The sequence below is a fragment of the Megalobrama amblycephala genome, unplaced genomic scaffold, assembly GCF_018812025.1.
Source record: "Megalobrama amblycephala isolate DHTTF-2021 unplaced genomic scaffold, ASM1881202v1 scaffold455, whole genome shotgun sequence".
In the NCBI taxonomy this organism is placed as follows: Eukaryota; Metazoa; Chordata; class Actinopteri; order Cypriniformes; family Xenocyprididae; genus Megalobrama; species Megalobrama amblycephala.
The window spans coordinates 106,156-125,522 of record NW_025953386.1 but is presented as its reverse complement, the minus strand read 5'-3'; the positions used below and the strand labels follow the sequence as shown (position 1 = coordinate 125,522).

General features: G+C 35.9%; 2 long non-coding RNA genes across 5 annotated transcripts; both read right to left on the bottom strand.

Annotated features, from left to right (window-relative positions):
• Positions 1 to 179: 179 nt before the first annotated feature.
• On the bottom strand, positions 180 to 13,467 carry LOC125261657. 4 transcript variants are annotated; one of them, XR_007183400.1, is made up of 7 exons: positions 12,864 to 13,467; positions 8,397 to 9,634; positions 8,122 to 8,262; positions 7,830 to 7,939; positions 6,667 to 6,837; positions 6,411 to 6,538; positions 180 to 2,295 (listed from the first exon to the last, which is right to left on the bottom strand). It is a non-coding gene; the product is annotated as an uncharacterized LOC125261657 (long non-coding RNA). The 4 variants fall into 4 exon arrangements; XR_007183399.1 differs by having other exon boundaries at positions 6,625 to 6,837; positions 8,122 to 9,634; XR_007183398.1 differs by having other exon boundaries at positions 181 to 2,295; positions 8,122 to 9,634.
• A 1,703-nt stretch (positions 13,468 to 15,170) lies between these two features.
• Positions 15,171 to 16,169, bottom strand: LOC125261658. Its single transcript, XR_007183402.1, has 2 exons — positions 15,886 to 16,169; positions 15,171 to 15,435 (listed from the first exon to the last, which is right to left on the bottom strand). It is a non-coding gene; the product is annotated as an uncharacterized LOC125261658 (long non-coding RNA).
• Positions 16,170 to 19,367: the final 3,198 nt, after the last annotated feature.

Sequence of the window (19,367 nt, the reverse complement as noted above, 5' to 3'; positions counted from 1 at the left end):
ATTGACACCTTCAAGCTCAATAGCTTTTGAAAGGAGAATCCCAGTGCTCCCCTACTAGTTGCAAAATGTTTTTTTTTATGCTAAAGAACATACTACAAGTCTTAAATGTATAATTATTTACTCTAGATGTTAAATTTCCACCAATCAGTCTATTCTATGGGTTTCTTCATTGACACACTTTCCTGTTCTATAGTTTTTGAAAGGAGGGTCACACTGTTACAAAATAAGTTTTAAAATAATTATCTGACCCTAAAGAACATACTACAAGTCTTAAATGTGGAAGAATTTACTCAAGAAGTTCAATTTCCACAAATCAGTCTATTCTATGGGTTTCTTCATTGACACACCTTCAAGCTCAATAGCTTTTAAATGGAGTGTCATACCATTACAAAATAAGTTTTAAAATAATTATCTGACCCTAAAGAACATACTACAAGTCTTAAATGGACAATTATTTGCTCGATATGGTCAATTTCTACCATCACTGTTATAACGACTATCAGCAGTTATACGTATCTGAAATACAGGAGGGGCCCACCAACTATTAACGTAACGCTGCTAAAAATATGTATTAAATCTATTTCCCAGTGTATTGTCACAAACACCAAAGACAAGGCTTGTATTTCTACACCTTTATATAAATTGAATGTGAAAAAAAAACAAACAAATGAAGCAATGTACGTACATGAAAAGAAGAATGAACTGAAATAAAACCAGTACAGTAAATCAAGAGAATATACTTGTAGATTGTCTATAAAGTAATGTGAAATAACAGGAAAAGTATGGCAATGACGATGGAAAACAAAGCTTATCTGATCAGTTCACAGTTGTAGATGAATGATTCTTTGGGTAAATCTAGAACCATCCCCAAACACGTTGAATAGTCAAGGTTCAGGATAATATCCATGTCCCATTGAAAATGAACCAAAAAAAAAAAAAAAAAACTTTCCCACAAAAAGTGAACCCTCCTCAAGTGCTCTTCAAAGCATCCAGCCAACATGGAAGCCCACAGTCAAATCCTTGTACTCAGGACATTTGATAATCCACAAAGTAATGTAGTGAACCATCCAATGGGGAGAAACACTTGATGTCCATATACTGTAAGTAGTGTCCTTGCAACTACTCATACAGATTAAAGACACAAAAATATAAAGGAACATTTAAAGAGTCCATCTACAAAAAGAAAAGAAATCTACCATTAGCTAAAGAAACCCTCACATAAATTATATACATCAAGTGAAAACAGATGTATGACACAAAGATAAACAAAACTTACATAATTGAACTGGAAACAAAGTTTCTCAATCAGGACTCCAATGAGTTTTGCTGGAGGTGCTAGGGTAAGCCATAGGGGGTAAGCCCATGCTTCCCTCTTCCAAACAACCTGACTTCTTCTACACTCCCAACTGATTAAATACCTGGGGCTTTAACACTCTAGCACACCCTAGTGGTGAATACGATCAAAAATAGCCTGATAACAGGTAACACTGTTACACTGTATTATATGGGTTTCCTTACATTTTCCGGTTCAGTAGCTTTTGAATGGAGGGTCACACCGCTTTAAAAGTAGTTGTAAAATAATTATTTGACACTAAAGAACATACTACAAGTCTTAAATGTACAATTGTTTGGTCCAGATGTATCACTGCCTCTATGGGTTTTAATCCATGTTTCTAGAAATGCATAAAAACAGAAGTGTTAATTTAACTCCTAAAGAGTTGAATTTGACTCTGTTTCAGATAACATTTGGTCCCACTCGAAATCACTGTAAAATTTACTCTTTGGTCAGTGTCAAGTTTTTAGAGTTAATTCTACTCAATATTGTGTAAAAAATAGCAATGAAATGTGTAAAAGTATAAAAAGTAGTATAAAAGTATAAAAGTATATTAACACTGTAGTTTAATCACACTGTTAAGAGTAATATAATTACACAGTAAAAAGTTAATTTATCTACAATTTTACTTTTAAAAAAGACAAAGTGTAATATTTACTTTTCATTTCTCTACAGTGTTTTTTTTAAAACAAATACATAAATCATAAAATGCAGTGTTACTGAATTATAGAACTATCAACTACTATCCAAATAAAAACAAGCACAATAACACTAGATCACAGAACTCACAATTTATTGTAAAAAATAAAGCATTTCAATGTCATTGAATTTACATTGCAAACCCATTGCCTTGTCTCTGACCGAAACATGTATAACATCATAAAAATGTTTACCAGAGAAAGCAATATGGCACAACAAGTAGAGTGTCATTTCCTCCATATGACATTTCTATGTCAAAAGGCCTAGGGTGATGCAGGTTGTCGACATGGAAAAAAAAGAAAAAAAAAAATCCTGCTTTAGCCCAATTAACCTTCATAACCTGAATGCTACTGGGCACTTGCATTGCCATAGCAATTTCAGAACCTCCTTTTACCATATTTAAAGACACCGTTTTTCTTGGACCAATCTCTACCCGACTAAAAGTTGTTGAACTTCACCAACTATATGCCATATGATTCTGATGCTTTTTTGCCAGCGTTTTGGTAATATTTTTAAATGATTTAAGCTGTTTTTGAAAAAAAATTCTGGATGCAGCGGGGATAGTGGATAAGAAAATGGTGCTTTGGTAAAAGGTTTTTCTGAGGATACAACTTCTTAAACAGTGTGTGGTGATCCACAATTAAATGTTTGAAATATACACATAAACCTTGAGATAACATGGACGAGAATATAATGTTTATTATTTGAAGTAGTAAAAGAAGCAGGCCCCAGTGTTGGTCAGTAGAACTTACTAAATCTCCAAAGATAAGAGGAAATTCCGATAAGCACCAGACTGAACATTCCGATCAAGATCCTTCACCTAAATTAACTGCTACAGGCCTCTCCAGAAACCATAATCAAAACTTTCTATTCTTGAATTTATTTCTGCTGATGAATGTTTTCCTTCAAATGAAATAATAATTTCATTCGTACTGGCCCACCCCTTCTAACACATCATGCCATGTTGTGTGAAAATATCAATGAATTAGATCCTTCACCAAAAATGTATGGTAGGGATGGATTACAAGCCATTTCTGACAGTGAGCAGTGAGTAATCTTCACCTGGTGCGAACAGCTGTTGGGAACCCTCCTTTTCCGCTAAACAGAACCTGCAACAGTACCTTGCACTGAAAGACTCCACCAGACCAAACAAACTATGCAAACCCAAATTATCCCCAGTAACCTGTACTACAGTGCCGCAAACATAACCATTGTATAATGGAATCTCAATACCATCACTCTCTAACACTTTAATGTCTCAAACAATGGGAGCAAAAATTTCACTAAAACCATACCGTTTAACATCTTGAGAATAAAATAAGGCGCACAGGTGTATGTTAGCCAAGAAAGAATTCCATTTTGGAGAGAAGTTTCTTAAAGTAAAATTTACTCCACCCAATTTATGAATACCTCACTTAGGACCCAGAGGGTTGGCGACCTCAAAGTCATCATAGAACATTTGGATCTGTATTGTCTGCTTCTCAGTTGAGAACAGGGGGGACTTTTAAAAAAAGATCCATCACAAATATCTCTCAGTCTAGAGTCGCTGGTAGCGGAGCTTTGCAACATTTCTGGAACATACTGACTTTTAAATATTGACTGCAGTGTAGATAAAATTGGAATATACATGAATTTACCTGATCATATGTTCCAGTCTTTTTATTTCGTCTTGTGTCAAATCTTGAACCAATCACACGTTCAACTGGTTCTACTATTTCCCAATTGTCAGTCATAAATTTTGATTGCTTGTATTCTGAATTTAGAATTGTGAAAGGATTCTGTGACCCCTCAAAACACACCTCAACTTTCTTGCACGTTTCCGTTTCTCTTTCATTACTAAATACATGCTTTATCACTGTCACTTTAGCATGCTGATGTATATCTTGAACAATCTCTTCCATGGAAATCACTACAGAATTCAGTGTACTTTGACAAACACCTGCTGCCTTTAGATCAGAAATTACAGCTGAACAACTATTTACAATGTATGGCGAAGATAACTGTGACTCAGCCTCTAAATAATTAGAAAAATTCCCAAATTTCTATATATCCAAATTATTGTTGATATGCAATTCATTTTTACAGGAGCTCATTGCTTCTACCTTAAAGTTAAATTCTAACAGTGTTTGTAAATGAATTGCCCAAATTACTACATTATTTGCTAACTGCATTCTTCTTAAATAGTAATTTTGACATGCATTCTCTGTAAAGCTGCTTTGAAACGATATGTATTGTGAAAAGCGCTATACAAATAAATGTGAACTGAATTAAATATTCAGTCGACTCTTCAACACGAGAAACATTACTTGTATTGACGGTAATTTGAGGATATGAAAGATCATATTCTACAGGATCATATTCTACAGAATCAACTAAACTGCTTCCATGGCACTTAAGATGCTTTCTTAAACCAGAAAAACTAAGAACGTGAGCATCCTTCTTGACCACACTTCAGAAAAAGAGTCCTGCCTGTACATAGCATGCTGGTTAGGGCTGGGCGATATATCGCATGCGATTCTCACGCGCATTTCGTCAGTAAAGCCGGTTCCCTGATTACCGCTAAATTGCCATCACCTGCTTTCAAATGGAGCGCCTTTTAATAGACAAAGCCGTAGTTCACGGACAAGCCACGCAAAATCGGGTTCAGTATCGAAGGCGATTCATCTTCGATACTGAACGCGATTTTGCGTGGCTTTGCGATTTAGCGGTAATCAGGGAACCGGCTTTACTGACGAAATGCGCGTGAGAATCGCATGCGATATATCGCCCAGCCCTAATGCTGGTCAACCACAATGAAGTAGGACTGAATGGTGCTCTGTGTGTATCCCTGGGCGAGAAGCAGAGATGTTCACGAGTCTTTTATCTGGAGTCCGAGTCAAGTCTGAAGTCTTTAAGCTGGAGTCCGAGTCAAGTCTGAAGTCTTTAAGCTGGAGTCTGAGTCAAGTCTGAAGTCTTTATCACTGGAGTCTGAGTCAAGTCTGGAGTCTTTAAGCTGGAGTCCGAGTCAAGTCTGAAGTCTTTATCACTGGAGTCCGAGTCAAGTCTGAAGTCTTTAAGCTGGAGTCCGAGTCAAGTCTGAAGTCTTTAAGATGGAGTCCGAGTCAAGTCTGAAGTCTTTATCACTGGAGTCTGAGTCAAGTCTGGAGTCTTTTGTCACGAGTCCGAGTCGAGTCTCGAGTCATTAAAAAAAAAAAAAAATTATCATAATCAAATCCTATTTTTTATCCTAGTTGTATTATATAGACAAAATAATGATCTTTCTGTAATCTGTTTTATTTGAAATTAAGGTCCTATGATGTAAGGGATAATGTACATCCAGTTTGTTACTTTATAATCCATTACAATGTACAAAACAGTCGTCCTGGCAACACAAGTAGTCATTTTTAATAGTCGCTAAACGGACACAAGATGGCGCCAGTGAGTCACGGTTTGTTATATAGCAGTTTGTTATACAGCTTCGTTGTTATTGACGACAGTCATTATCAGAAAATATTAAACTTCGGAATGTTTAAGAATGTCAATTGAAAACTCTACACATGCTGATTGTGATACATTAAAATATGAGCTTTAAGCAATAAATGGATTAACATCTCTATCATCTTTCTATCTCTCGCTCTCTTATGGACACACATTAAGAAAGAGAAAAGCTGCATATAATACGAAAAGATTGATAAAACGTAGAGCTAGGTTTAAAGTCTAGATTTTTTTGTTCATATTTGAACAGGCTGGCAATTAAAAAGAGCCATGCAGCTTCACCGCAGTATAATAGCTAGCTGTACGAGTTAATGTGACTAACCTTTGTGGATGCGATGTCTCAAAAAAATTGATGATGTTGTTCCGGTGTCTAATTGTTTTCCCACATTCTGTGCGTCTAGCTGATCTGACGTGATAATAACCCAAACGAAAGAACATATGGCACGGTGGTTCCCGTCATGTTGCATGGGACTCTAATTATGACATTTCTGAGTTTATGCGCACAGACATACGTAATCAAAGTGTATGACAAGAGTCCAATCTACCACGACACGTAAGGAAATATATGTGACGCAGATATTATAAAACCATTTAAACACAACACGAATTCTTTATTATATCAGTAGTTAAGGGTAAAAGACTTGAGTCGTTTTTAAAATTTTCCGAGTCTTTTGTGCCGAGTCGAGTCAAGTCTGAAGTCATTTCAGGTCGAGTCCGAGTCCGAGTCTGAAGTCTGTTAAAATGCGACTCGAGTCCGAGTCTCTAACTCGAGTGTTTTCCTCAAAAACCTTAATTTATTTTCGACTGAATAAAGAAAGACATGGAACTCTTGGATGACATGGGGGTTAGTAAATAATCAGCAAAAAAAAAAAAAATTATAAGTGAACTAACCCTTTAAGCATACCTTTTGAAATCTTATGAGCTGATCTACAGCTTGATACGCAGAAAGCTTTCCCGGCCTCTTTCTACCTTGTGCAGATGGTGGTAGCAGATGTAGCAGCAGCAAGATGGCAGACATGTCACTGTCCCAGCCTACAAATAAGTAAATAAAAACATTATGCCATAGCATAGCATTCAAAATGACAACTTGCACCATTACGAAAATGTACACTACACACCTACATAACCCACAACAACAAGTAAAACAGTTCCATTCATACTATTCTCAACTTCAGCAGCTGACTCAGCATTGCGCATCAAATCCAAGAGTTCTGTGGTGGGTACAAGTCCGTGGCTTTCCTTTATTACTTTTGCTTTAAAAGTGGTTGGCCACTTCTCCAGAATTTGATGGCCGTGGCCTCACCAAACAGAAATCTGAAATATTGTTCTATCTGCAATGTAACACACAGAAGTGATGAGTGATACCTAATGCTACACTGGATATTTTGGTGATGCTGTGAATTAAGATGTCATACCAGTCCTGGGGTCTCATTTATAAAGCGTGCGTACGCACAAAACGGGGCTGGAAGCGTGCGTACGCCAGTTCCCGCGCAAAGGTTGTGATCTATAAAAACAAACTTGACGGGAGAATGTGCGCACCTTTAAGCAAACTTTGAGCCGTGCGTACGCACATTCTGGAGACAAAAGTGATATGAATTGAGATAGTAGATGTGCTACTTTCGATCACTTTTCCAGTGACACGCTGTTTTATGACAGCGAGGAGCGCTGGGAGCACAATAATTCCTCTTTAAACTAAACTGCAGATGTTATGACAAAATATTTTTTTGAGAATGACGATCAGTGATGCACACTTAACTTAGATATTATGGAAGACACTGCTGGATTCGGTGGTCGAACGGTCCGTTGTCCAGTTTGAATAGGTCCAATGATATCTTACTGTACAGCCACAGCTGCAGGAGGTGTTGATGTCAAACAATTACCATTTGAAGGATATAATTTGAGGAAAACGGTAAGATTTGCATGTTTTCTTTTTAAAATCCTTTGTCAGTGACGCGCCGAGTCAGACAATTGTATTTACACTGCAATAAATAAGTAGGCCGATCTGTTTCCACTAAAAATAGCCTATAAACTTCCTAAAAGTTATGTTCACCTCATCAGCAAAACTGCATACATTTGATTTGAATTGTTTAAAACTATTCAAATACTATTTGGCCAGTGGAAATGAATGAATCAACTCTATTCTAAAACCTTTATCTGAAGTATTTTATACAATTTTGTTTTTATGGATATAAAGGGGTCCTAGCATATGAATTCAAAGTTAACATCACACTCAAATGACATTGCACAACACAATTTACATAATTAACATTTGTAAAATAATAACAATGTTTATTTTCAGCCCAGCTATATGCTTAATGCTTACCCGTGTGTTTCTGGCATCTCAGCAGCAAGTATGTTATTCATCTGTCTTCTGGTGGCATCTGTCAGGGATTTGGTTTTTCCATACTCTTGCATAATTTGTTCACCACCAGGCTTTGATGTTAAGATTTTTTCAATAAACCATAGGTGAAATAAAATGTGCTTTCCGTTATTGTAAAACCATATGTAATAATGATGGAAAAAAATTGTTATCTAAAGAACACTTCCCATGGTGAAACAACATTCAGATTGGACTTAATTTAAGCAACTTGGACTTAGCAATTTCCACCACTTACCACTTTTGCCTCAGTTTATGTGGCATGGCCTTTTAGGCTGTCTTCCTTCGGCAGTGGCTTCTTCTTCAACAGGGTCACACATTGTGAAATTCAGGATGACGGTGTCATCAGATGTACCCGAGCATGATGATAATTGAGAGGCTGTTCATTATGAAATTGGTACAAAATTAAGAAACATATTACAAGAAAAAGTTACTGGTATTTTAAGACAATAAATTTTCTCATTCCGGCCTTTAAACTAAATAAACTAATTTGTGAATTGTCTGAATGAATACCAAGTCCTCCATTGCCCAGCATGATTCTCAGAGTTCCAGGTGACTCCTTCACTACTTCTTCAAAAACCTCTGTGTCAACTTCTGTCTGACTGGTCATACACCTTAATGTCTGGCTGCCTGCTTTCTGGCATGTTAAAATTTTAGACACGCTGTTTAAAAAAATAATAAAAAACCATGCATTCCCCTCCTCCTTGTGTGCCAGCCCCCCAGAAAAAGACACAGATTAACCAAAAGGATGTGACATGCATAGATGGGTACGGCCAAGAAAGCAGGTCAAAATTGGTCCCCTGTGATCTTTCCTCAAAGGTAGTTCCTGTGGAGGAAGAGGTAATAAAAGTAAATATTATTAAAGTGTATATTGTAATGCATGCAATGTTACAAGCAAAAGCAACACTACTTTAACTGAGTATTATTACAGGTTGACATGCTATGGCAAAGTGATCCTACTGACCTTATTGTGGTGATTGTAAGAGCCCCTGACAGGAAACAGGAGTACCTGTTGCACCTCAGGGATTTTCAAACTTTGAGGCCACACGAATTGTTAGTTGGGGAGGTAAGTTCATGATATATATATATATATATATATATATATATATATATATATATAATAAATGCACAGTTCAAAATGTGGCATTTGGTTTGAGTTTGTGTGTGAGAAGTATTTAAGACTTAAATAAAACAAATAATGTGATTTGAAATACAATATGCTTTTAACTTTTCAACCTCTCATTCAGGCAATTGAGAGCTACTTCCGCACTGTTCTCAATTCTTGTGATGCAACTGGTAAGATCTTTCAGTTAAGTCATTACATCACTGGTGTCATTTTGCGTGGCAAAAGAGAACAGATGGCTCGACAAGGGTTGAGAAAAGTGAGTGAAAGAGTTACAGAAGTGTTTTGACTGAACATCTACCCTATCACAATTGCTTGAATTGTCATTAACTTTGTCATTTTTGCCACACAGGTGAACTTTGAGGATTACAATGGTGTAATCACTTTTGTAAATACTGGCAATGTGCACTGGAAGTTTGTGGTGAGTGAAAACACTATGATCTTCATTTACACTAATGTGCAAATATGTTCTGTACTACACCTTAAAAAGCCAGGTATTGTTTATATTGTGTATATATGATTGAGCTTATGTTTGGGTATGTCATTGATTCATACAGTATTTGTTTATCTTTCTAGTATCTGCATGCTATATCACAAACCATTTTTGTTGTTGATCCTCAATCTGGCACTAATGAAATGGAAGAAGCAAAAAAGGCATGTTACAGATTTGGGTAGGAGCTTGTTACTTTAATGTCCTGTTATTATTCTGCTGTATCAGAATGTTCTGATGAAGGTATATTTGACAGAATTATACTACACAACTTAAATGTATTTCTTAAAAAACAGGGAATACTTCAAAATGAGACAACGTCAGTATGGAAAAGAGGACTGGGTGAAAGCCAAATGGAAACCTGGCAAAATCCACCACACATTTCAAAGAGATGGCACGAGCTGTGGTGTTTTTGTAATGCAGGCAAGGGTGTCTACAGATATTAACATGTCAAATTTAAGACTTTTATTAGGAAAACTTTAAGACATTCTAAGACTTTTTATTAAGGACCCGCAGCCACCCTGGTAACTGAATGTTGGTTTACAAAATATTCATGACAAAACTGGGAACACCAAGGTCATGGCTTATTTTTCCACACAAATATGAAAACATGTATAACTTGAATGCACTGTACTGTAAATTGCTTTGGATTAAAGTATCTGTCAAATGCACATTGCACTTACAGGGAGTGCAGAATTATTAGGCAAGTTGATTTTCTGATCATATTTTTTTCCCAAGCACATTTTACCAATTCCAATCCACATCAATCTTAATAACTACTATTAATATTATTTTTAATCATTTATAAGTGATATATAATTGTTCATGAAGGCTGGAAATGAAAAATGCCTTATATTCAGGTGTGCAGAATTATTAGGCAAGTTTTCTTTTACAGGCAAAATGAGCCAAAAAAGAGATTTAACTCAGACTGAAAAGTCAAAAATTATTAAATACTCATGAGAAGGACGCAATACTAATGCAATACTAGAAATTGCAAAGTTAAAGCATGACCAAGGGACAGCAAAATGCTCATTGGGTCAGCGGGGTCAGACAAAAACAGGTGGAAAAGAAAAGACACATGTTAACTGCAAAATAATTAAGAATTAAGGTGAAGAATTAAGTGTGAAACCATCAGGAACCCTTTAGTCTCCAGCGCCACCATTTTCCAGAACTGCAACCTACCTGGAGTCTCCAGAAGTGCAAGGTCTCAGGATCTCAGAGACTTAGGTTAGCTAAAGAATCCTAAAAATGACCTGCACTTGATAAGAATCACAAGCTGAAGTGTTATAAAATACATGAAGACTGGGTTTTAATAGGGCTTATAGACAGACAGCTTGAGAATGACTCCTGATGGACCAGCACCACATCCTCTTGTACCACTGTTTGAAGAATTTATCCAGAATCTGGCAGTAAGGTGTTTGAGTTCACTTTTAGTCCATCTCTTATCCTGAAATGTCTGTCTTGCAGAGATGGACTAAAAATGATCTTCCAAAACTTACTGCCAGATTCTGGAAGATAAATTCTTCAAACAGTGGTACAAGAGGATGTGGTGCTGGTCCTTCAGGAGTCACTCTCAAGCTGTCTGTTTATAAGGCCTATAAAAACCCAGTCTTCATGTATTTTATAACACTTCAGCTTGTGATTCTTATCAAGTGCGGGTCATTTTTAGGATTCTTTAGCTAACCTAAGTCTCTGAGATCCTAACACCTTGCACTTCTGGAGACTCCAGGTAGGTTGCAGTTCTGGAAAATGGTGGCGCTGGAGACTAAAGGGTTCCTGATGGTTTCACACATAATTCTTAATTATTTTGCAGTTAACATGTGTCTTTTCTTTTCCACCTGTTTTTGTCTGACCCCGCTGACCCAATGAGCATTTTGCTGTCCCTTGGTCATGCTTTAACTTTGCAATTTCTAGTATTGCATTAGTATTGCGTCCTTCTCATGAGTATTTAATAATTTTTGACTTTTCAGTCTGAGTTAAATCTCTTTTTTGGCTCATTTTGCCTGTAAAAGAAAACTTGCCTAATAATTCTGCACACCTGAATATAAGGCATTTTTCATTTCCAGCCTTCATGAACAATTATATATCACTTATAAATGATTAAAAACAATATTAATAGTAGTTATTAAGATTGATGTGGATTGGAATTGGTAAAATGTGCTTGGGAAAAAAATATGATCAGAAAATCAACTTGCCTAATAATTCTGCACTCCCTGTATATTTTCTCATAGTTCATTTTGTATTTTAACATTTGTCTGCTGTCATACCACCAGATGGCCAAGCTTGTGGTGCAGGAATTTCCACAAATTCCTGACAGCATGGAAATAACCCCCACCAAAGACTGGATGTGCCATTGCCAAAGAAAAATGGCAGAAGAAATTCTTCAGGCATCAGGTATTGTAAACAATCCTTAAAGTACATCCGTAAAGACAACAATCCTGAAAGTGCATTCCATATACTTATGAGTTTAACAATTTAAGTCTTGTTTTTTCATTTACATTTAAATAATTGCAGTGTCAAAGGAGGAGTATTGTTCTTTGTGTGGGACTAATGAATCTCCTCAAATGGAAGAGCCCTGTATTTGGGTAGTCAATTTGTATTTCACGTGAATATCTTCTATTTATGGATTGTAAAACCAAAGTAAAATTAACTTTGACCACGTGTGTCCTGCTTTCTCAGGTTCAGTGCGAAAAATGCAAGAGGTGGTATCATATAAAGTGCTTAAATGTTGCAGTCCCACAGGAAGACCAACCATGGTTCTGTTGCTTATGTATTTAAGTAAAAAAAAATTATTTTTTGGATTTTTGTTTCAAACAATGTGTTAATCTATGCAGTGATAAAACATGATTATGTTTATATGTAGTTCACTTAGTTTAAAAACAAGACATGTCTGTAATAAAGAGCTGAAAACAATCACTGAACCCCTTTGTTTGTTTGCTTTTTTATCTACTAGATCAATTAAACATTGCATTTCTGTTAAGTTCAGTATGTTACAGCATTGCAAAATTTGATAGGATCCAGTAGATGTTACAATACCTGAAAGATGAGTATTGTGTCGGTTAGAGTTTGTTTGATACAGTTGTGTCGGTTAGAGTTTGTTTGATACAGTTGTGTCGGTTAGAGTTTGTTTGTGTTACTGCTGTTCTAAGGCAGTTTGTGCAACCACTGAAATTGTATTGAAAATTTAGAGGTACCACAGTGGCAAAGATATGTTTTATAAAGAGGACAGCCCACAATTCAGCTGTGTTGGAAAGTGGGAAGTTTCAATTGTAGTATGTATAATGGCATCCGTTAACCTTTAATTTCTACTATTCGCCATTTCTATACTCCAAGCATACGAGTTATAACAAGAGGAAAGTGTACTTACATTACTGTCGATACTTGAAATTTGCTTGAAGTTACGGGATGTGTAATTGTGCAGTGCTGTTGTTGATTCATTGTATAATTGACGTGTGATTGAATCCAATGCGCAGATTCAAACAAATATAAGGACATACCATGGTATTCCAAACAAATCAAATAAAGTGCGTTGCTTTAGTAACTTTCCACCGTTGAAAAACTATAACGGCTTGGCGTCTTTGATTACCATGCTCCTGCATAACGTGCTTCTATCTACCACCAGCATAGGACCTGATGCAATCAACAGGTGTCACTAACATTCACTTCCGCTGGCTGTAATTAAAGGGCCATACTCCTAATTTGGCTCCTACAGTATGTTTAGAAGGGTTCATAGAAAAAAAATACAGCTTATTCTGTAAGGTACAGTGGGGGAAAATGCCCCACTTAAGGACTGTAGTTTTTTTTTTTTTTCTGTGAAAAGATAAATGTGTCTAGAACAGTTATTCTAGCTTCAGTGACAATGACAAAAATTATAAACCAAGTATGAAAAATGTCCAGAGTTTTTCTAATTGCTATTAGTTTAGTAATGCCATTAGATTTGAACAAAAAGTAAATTTGTACCAAGAGGGTAAAATGCCCCCACTCTGACAAAGCAATTTGCTTTATATATTTACAAAGTACAAGCAGTACCACCACAACTAAAATGAACTAAATAAATTAAAGTCTTAAAATATAACCAATATTATGAATTCCAAAATTATAAAGCCTATATGAATATATATATTTTTTAAATAGTTTGCTGATGCTAACTGGCTAGCTAACTAACCAGATAACTTGAGGTAGGCTAATTTTTAAATATGAAGTCCAAATATTTTATTCAACCACCTAGTTAGATACATTTGATGGAAAAACAAAGGTGATGTTCTGAACATGATAACTACAGTAATTATGATGGGGTCGTTTTACCCGACAGATTATGTTTGAAAAAAACTTCATTCTGAAAATAAAATTATATTTTCCTTAAATGACATGTACTCCCTAACTACACAGGGCTTACTATTCTCATATCATATATAACTGTGAGGTTCTGCAAAACAACAAGCTTTAAAACATTTATTGCTTTGAATAAAAGTGTCTGTCAAATGCACATTGCACTTATATTTTCCCATAGTTCATTTTGTATTTTAACATTTGACTGCTGTCATACCACCAGATGGCCAAGTTTGTGGTGCAGGAATTTCCTCAAATTCTTGACAGCATGGGAAATAACACAGAAGACTGGATGTGCCACTGCACTGTGCTACAAGAGCGAATACGTGTTTATTAAAATGAACATCGCCAAACTTGTTCTTTGTTGAAACAGGACACATTTATTATAAAGTAAAAATATTTCACAAGCGCGTTCTGTAAAAATAGTAGTACACAAACGGTTAGCAGATTTTATTCTCTACAACGAGTACCGGGATTTGTGCATTTAATTTATTTATAATTTATCTCAAGTCATAAACTAATAAAACACAACAATTTCAGTACACTGTTTAAGCAGGTGCGAGTGGAAAGCGACGTGTACATGAGACTTTATAAAAAATAGCATTGGCAACATTTTTGTTGAAAAAAAATTGCTTTTGTACTATATTACGTAATTTTAAAGAAATATATTTAACATGATTTTAAAACAATTTGTTCCACCATTCAAAAACCACTAAATACAAATTTACTAAAAAAATTAGTTACCTAATTAAATTCAACGCAATGTACTCACATATGTTTCCTAGGGGGTGCTAGATAATGATTAAATAATTTGGGGTCAATCTATGCAAAAAACTGAAAAGATATGAATAATCATTTATACAATCCTGTACTGAATTGTGGTCATTTTTGGTAACTATAACTGATATTACATATTCTCTGAATCATGCAAAAGCATTTTGCAATTAAATTTGTAAACTCAAGTGAAAACATTTGAAATCTGAATGTTGATTGATTAAAAGGAAATCAAAACAGAAATTATTTCAATACAATGGTTTAGCACAACTGTGCACATTCAGCACCAAGCTGTGGACAGAGGCTGAATCATAAGGAATCATTTATATGTTCATGGGGGTCTGAAGAATTTGTGCATTTACAGCCAAGTACATTATAGAAAGAGTATGATGCCAATAATGTTACTGTACTATACACCATCACTCAGGAAATTAAGGAGGATAATTTTGTTATAGTCATAGTTCTGCAAGATTGGACACATCAATCAATGCACATATATCATGATGTTGTGAGAGTTTAATGTTACATTAAAGTGGTATATGACAGGTAAACATAAAAGATAGACAGTGTATTAAGTTTGGTCATTCTTTAATTGGAGAACACTGTTACATACCTCATTATAATGATCACAACTCTATATCACATGTAATGCAAACAAAAAACACAAGTGGAAAAACAAGAAAAATTAAAAACCTATTACCTATTAACCAAATACACTGAACAAACAAACAGTAGATTAGTTGAAGTCAGTACAGCTGTCATACATTGTAGATGTACATTTCAGCTCCATGGACAGTGGCAGTGCAGAATGAATTTTCTTTGTTCCTTGTTCAGGCCTAAAAATAAATTGTGTAACGTTTTAAATCAAGGCAAGTAGAGATTTTTAGCTGAAAAGAATCCTTAGAAGGTTGTCATTAAAGTTTCATGTAGTTTGTAGACGGTCCCTCAGAGAGTTCATGACGTCACATCTTTCCATAGAAAACAATGTTTTTCAGCTTTTACAAACGTCGTCTTCTGCATAAAAATGTGTTGTAGTTTATAGTCATAATAGTCGGTAATGATAATTAACTGAAATGATTACGTTTTAATGCATAACAACAAAGTTATTGAACCTGAAAGACCGAATGTGCGAATATCAAACCAACTTTACCACGGTCATGTAACGTTACTGTTACTTCGATTCCTCGTTTTCTTTCCTTGCATCCTCAACTCACATACATTGGGAGTGGAGTTGAGATACGAGGAAAGAAAGCGCGGATGCACAAATAATTGTAATAACCTCATACCTTGAATACACAACATCCTAGTGTCCTGTGTTGCGTTTCTAGTAGAACAGCTCCCAGTCCCAGCATCTATCCTCTCTCACGAAGACGCTGTTTTCTCAGACGCTTGTCATTTCAACTTCTCTTACTAAATCAGTGCTGTTTGCTGTTGCTACTAGAACTTCAGTCTAAACTCTAAAGTCTTTTGATTGGTCCCTGTCAGCCCAGCCCCCAGCTGATGATTGGCTAAACGTAGACTGGCGATGTAGACTTCTCGCTCACCTTACGTCATCAGCTGTTTTGCTGAATCACGAGACTGTGCGTGTGTCTCAATCAGCTCCCTAGTTAAGTCAGGGCACTGATCAGGGTATCAGCCACATTCACTTTCATTATATACTGATTCACGACCTAGGGAGCTAGGGAGCTGATTGAGACAGAGGGTGTGAGTCACTCCACATGTATCCTGCAGGTTCAAAACAACGGAAGTGTAAAGAGTTACTATGGAGTCAAATTAATGCCTTAAAGTTTTGCACAAAAATAAAGTTTTGCAAAACACAAAAAAGAATTGAGCAATAAAAAAATGTTTTGCAAACAAAAATAATAAATTGCAAAATAAAATAAAGTAGTGCAAAAATAAAAATATAATCAATTACAAAAATCAATGACAGCTGTAATCCTATTTTATCTTTGCCACATATTTTTCATGCTCAAACCTACTAAATCATTTGCAACGCTCATTTTATTCTGCGTTTCAGTCAAGCGTGCGCTCACGATACCGGCTTTCGTTTGCGCTGCACTGTTCTGTGCGGTTCTCTTTATGGCACTGGTTTGACGTGGGGGTGGAGTCAAGAAACGGGGGCACGTCCCCGCGAAATGCATTGGAGGGGAACGTAATCAGCGACAGGTGAAATAATTCTTTGACATGGTTAAAAATAATGAATGGTTTTTTTGTTGGTTTGTTTAGCATATGTTGTCGCCAATTACGACCCCCTCCAATGCATTTCTTATAGTAATATGACCTGTTGTGCTCTGTCTCACTGCCTGTATCCACTTTTGTGTCCTTAAACATTCGTTTTTTGGGGTCGACAGCTTATAAAAACTTATTTCTGGGTTTTTTAGCTTGTTAGCTGTACACCTTGTCACACAGCAGCTTTTAGGCATTGTTCTGTTTTTTGTAATGAGTCAGAAAAGACAAGGAGGCAGCCTCATGCATTACAAAGTCAATGGAGACGGTTGGATTGATTTTTCCCCCGGTTGGATTGTTTTTCCCCCGGTGGGCATGGTTTTCAGATTATAATTAATTTTTTTTTTTTTTTTTTTTTTTTTTTAAATCAAAATAGACTTTATTCAAATACAAACATTTAAGGCATATTTAACAATCATAAATCAGTGTTTCGTGTTGATACAGCACAGATTATAATAAATGTGCTCTGTCTCTATGCTTGATCTGTTCTGTTGTGATCTGCGTCTCCTGTCGATGACGTGTTTCGCGGGGGCGTGCCCCCGTTTCTTGACTCCACCCCCACGTCAAACCAGTGCCATAAAGAGATCCGCACAGAACAGTGCAGCGCAAACGAAAGCCGGTATCGTGAGCGCACGCTTGACTGAAACGCAGAATAAAATGAGCGTTGCAAATGATTTAGTAGGTTTGAGCATGAAAAATATGTGGCAAAGATAAAATAGGATTACAGCTGTCATTGATTTTTGTAATTGATTATATTTTTATTTTTGCACTACGTTATTTTATTTTGCAATTTATTATTTTTGCTTGCAAAACTTATTTTTTTCTGCTCAATACTTTATTTTTCCTTTGCAATTCTTTATTTTTGTTTGCAAAACATTTTTTATTGCTCAATTCTTTTTTTTGTTTTGCAAAACTTTATTTTTGTGCAAAACTTTAAGGCATTAATTTGACTCCATAAGTTACCACCTTATGGTTCCCACCGCCACTTCACAGTAACAGTTTTACTCACATGTTAGATATCCGTTCTGTCATTATTACGATTATGATTTTTAAGTGTTTTATATGTTTTATGGACCGGTGACAAAAATAGTGGAGTTTTCTTTCTTTCTTTTTTCTATCGTACATTGTAAGCATTTTAAGCCTTTTAATAAATAGGGCCTATTCTGTGGTGGTGGATGTCTTTTTGTCATTCATGCTCAGATTTAATAGGCCAACATTTGTATTTGAAATCCATGATGAAATGTATCTGAACAAGATGTCCAGGACCTTCGGCAGAAAAACAGGTCCACAACATTAAAGATCCAGCAGTATATTTAACCGTGGACATGGGGAACTTTTGATCCCTGTTTGCATCAAACCCATCTGCTGTCTGACAACTGAATATGCTGGAGTTTGTTTTCTTGAAGCCGTCCCAAACAACTTGTGGGATATAGGTGCTGTTTGATCATTATTTTAGGCTTAGAACCCAATACTCTTGAAACTAATCTCTGCACTTCTCCAGCTGTGATCCTTGGAGAGTCTTTGTCCACTCAAACTTTCCTCTTCACCGTGCATTAGGATGATTTAGACACACGTCCTCTTCCAGGAAGATTTGTAACATCTTTAGTTGATTGGAACTTCTTAATTATTGCCCTGATGTTGGAAATGAGGATTTTGAATGCTATAGCTAAAGGAGGGAGAGCGTTTTCACATTTGGCTCCTAAACTCTGGAATGGCCTTCCTGATAATGTTCGGACCTCAGACTCGCTCACCCAGTTTAAGGGGTTATTTGTGATATGTCTATAGTTCAGAACTGAGTTTGGTAGCATTTTATTTTACAGTGCTGTAGTTACACGTCACTACATGTACTTACTATAGTAATAACAGTAAATCATGCATAATTAGAAGTAACTAAACCAAACCCTGACCCTAACTGTAACTTTATAATAGTTAATTAATAGTACTCAGTACTTATTTGATTAATTACAATGTAACTACGGCACTGTAAAATAAAGTGTAACCCTAAGTTATCCAGGTTGTTCTTCTTTAGAAGAGTCCTAACAACTCCCGTTTTTAAAGATCTTAGGAAAATGCCAGAAAGAAGTGAGGTGTTTACGATCTCTAGCAGGGCAGATTCCTAAACATACATTTTTAAAGAAGAATGTGGACGTTTTGAGGTGCTGTACTGTTTCATGCAGTGTTTCCTTTACTAGCCTCAAAGTTAGTCATGGTGATTATCCTCCTATTCGAATGTTATTTATTTTATCACTGAAAAAGAAAGCAAACTCATTTTATTTCTGATTAGAAAGCAATAGGGTAGATGGTTAGGGGTCCAAGTTAGCCTGTCAATAGTGGCAAATGTTGTACCCGTGTTGTTTATGTTGTTGTTAATAACAACCATATTGTCTAAAGTGTTTAGACACTCTTTATAGATGTTAAAATGTATTTCTAGTATTGTTTTCCGCCACACGAAACCACTCAATTAATTTGGATTAGTTTTATGATCTCTTTATGAACTTGTTGAAGCATCAAAGTGGGATATATTAAAAATATATTAATTTGT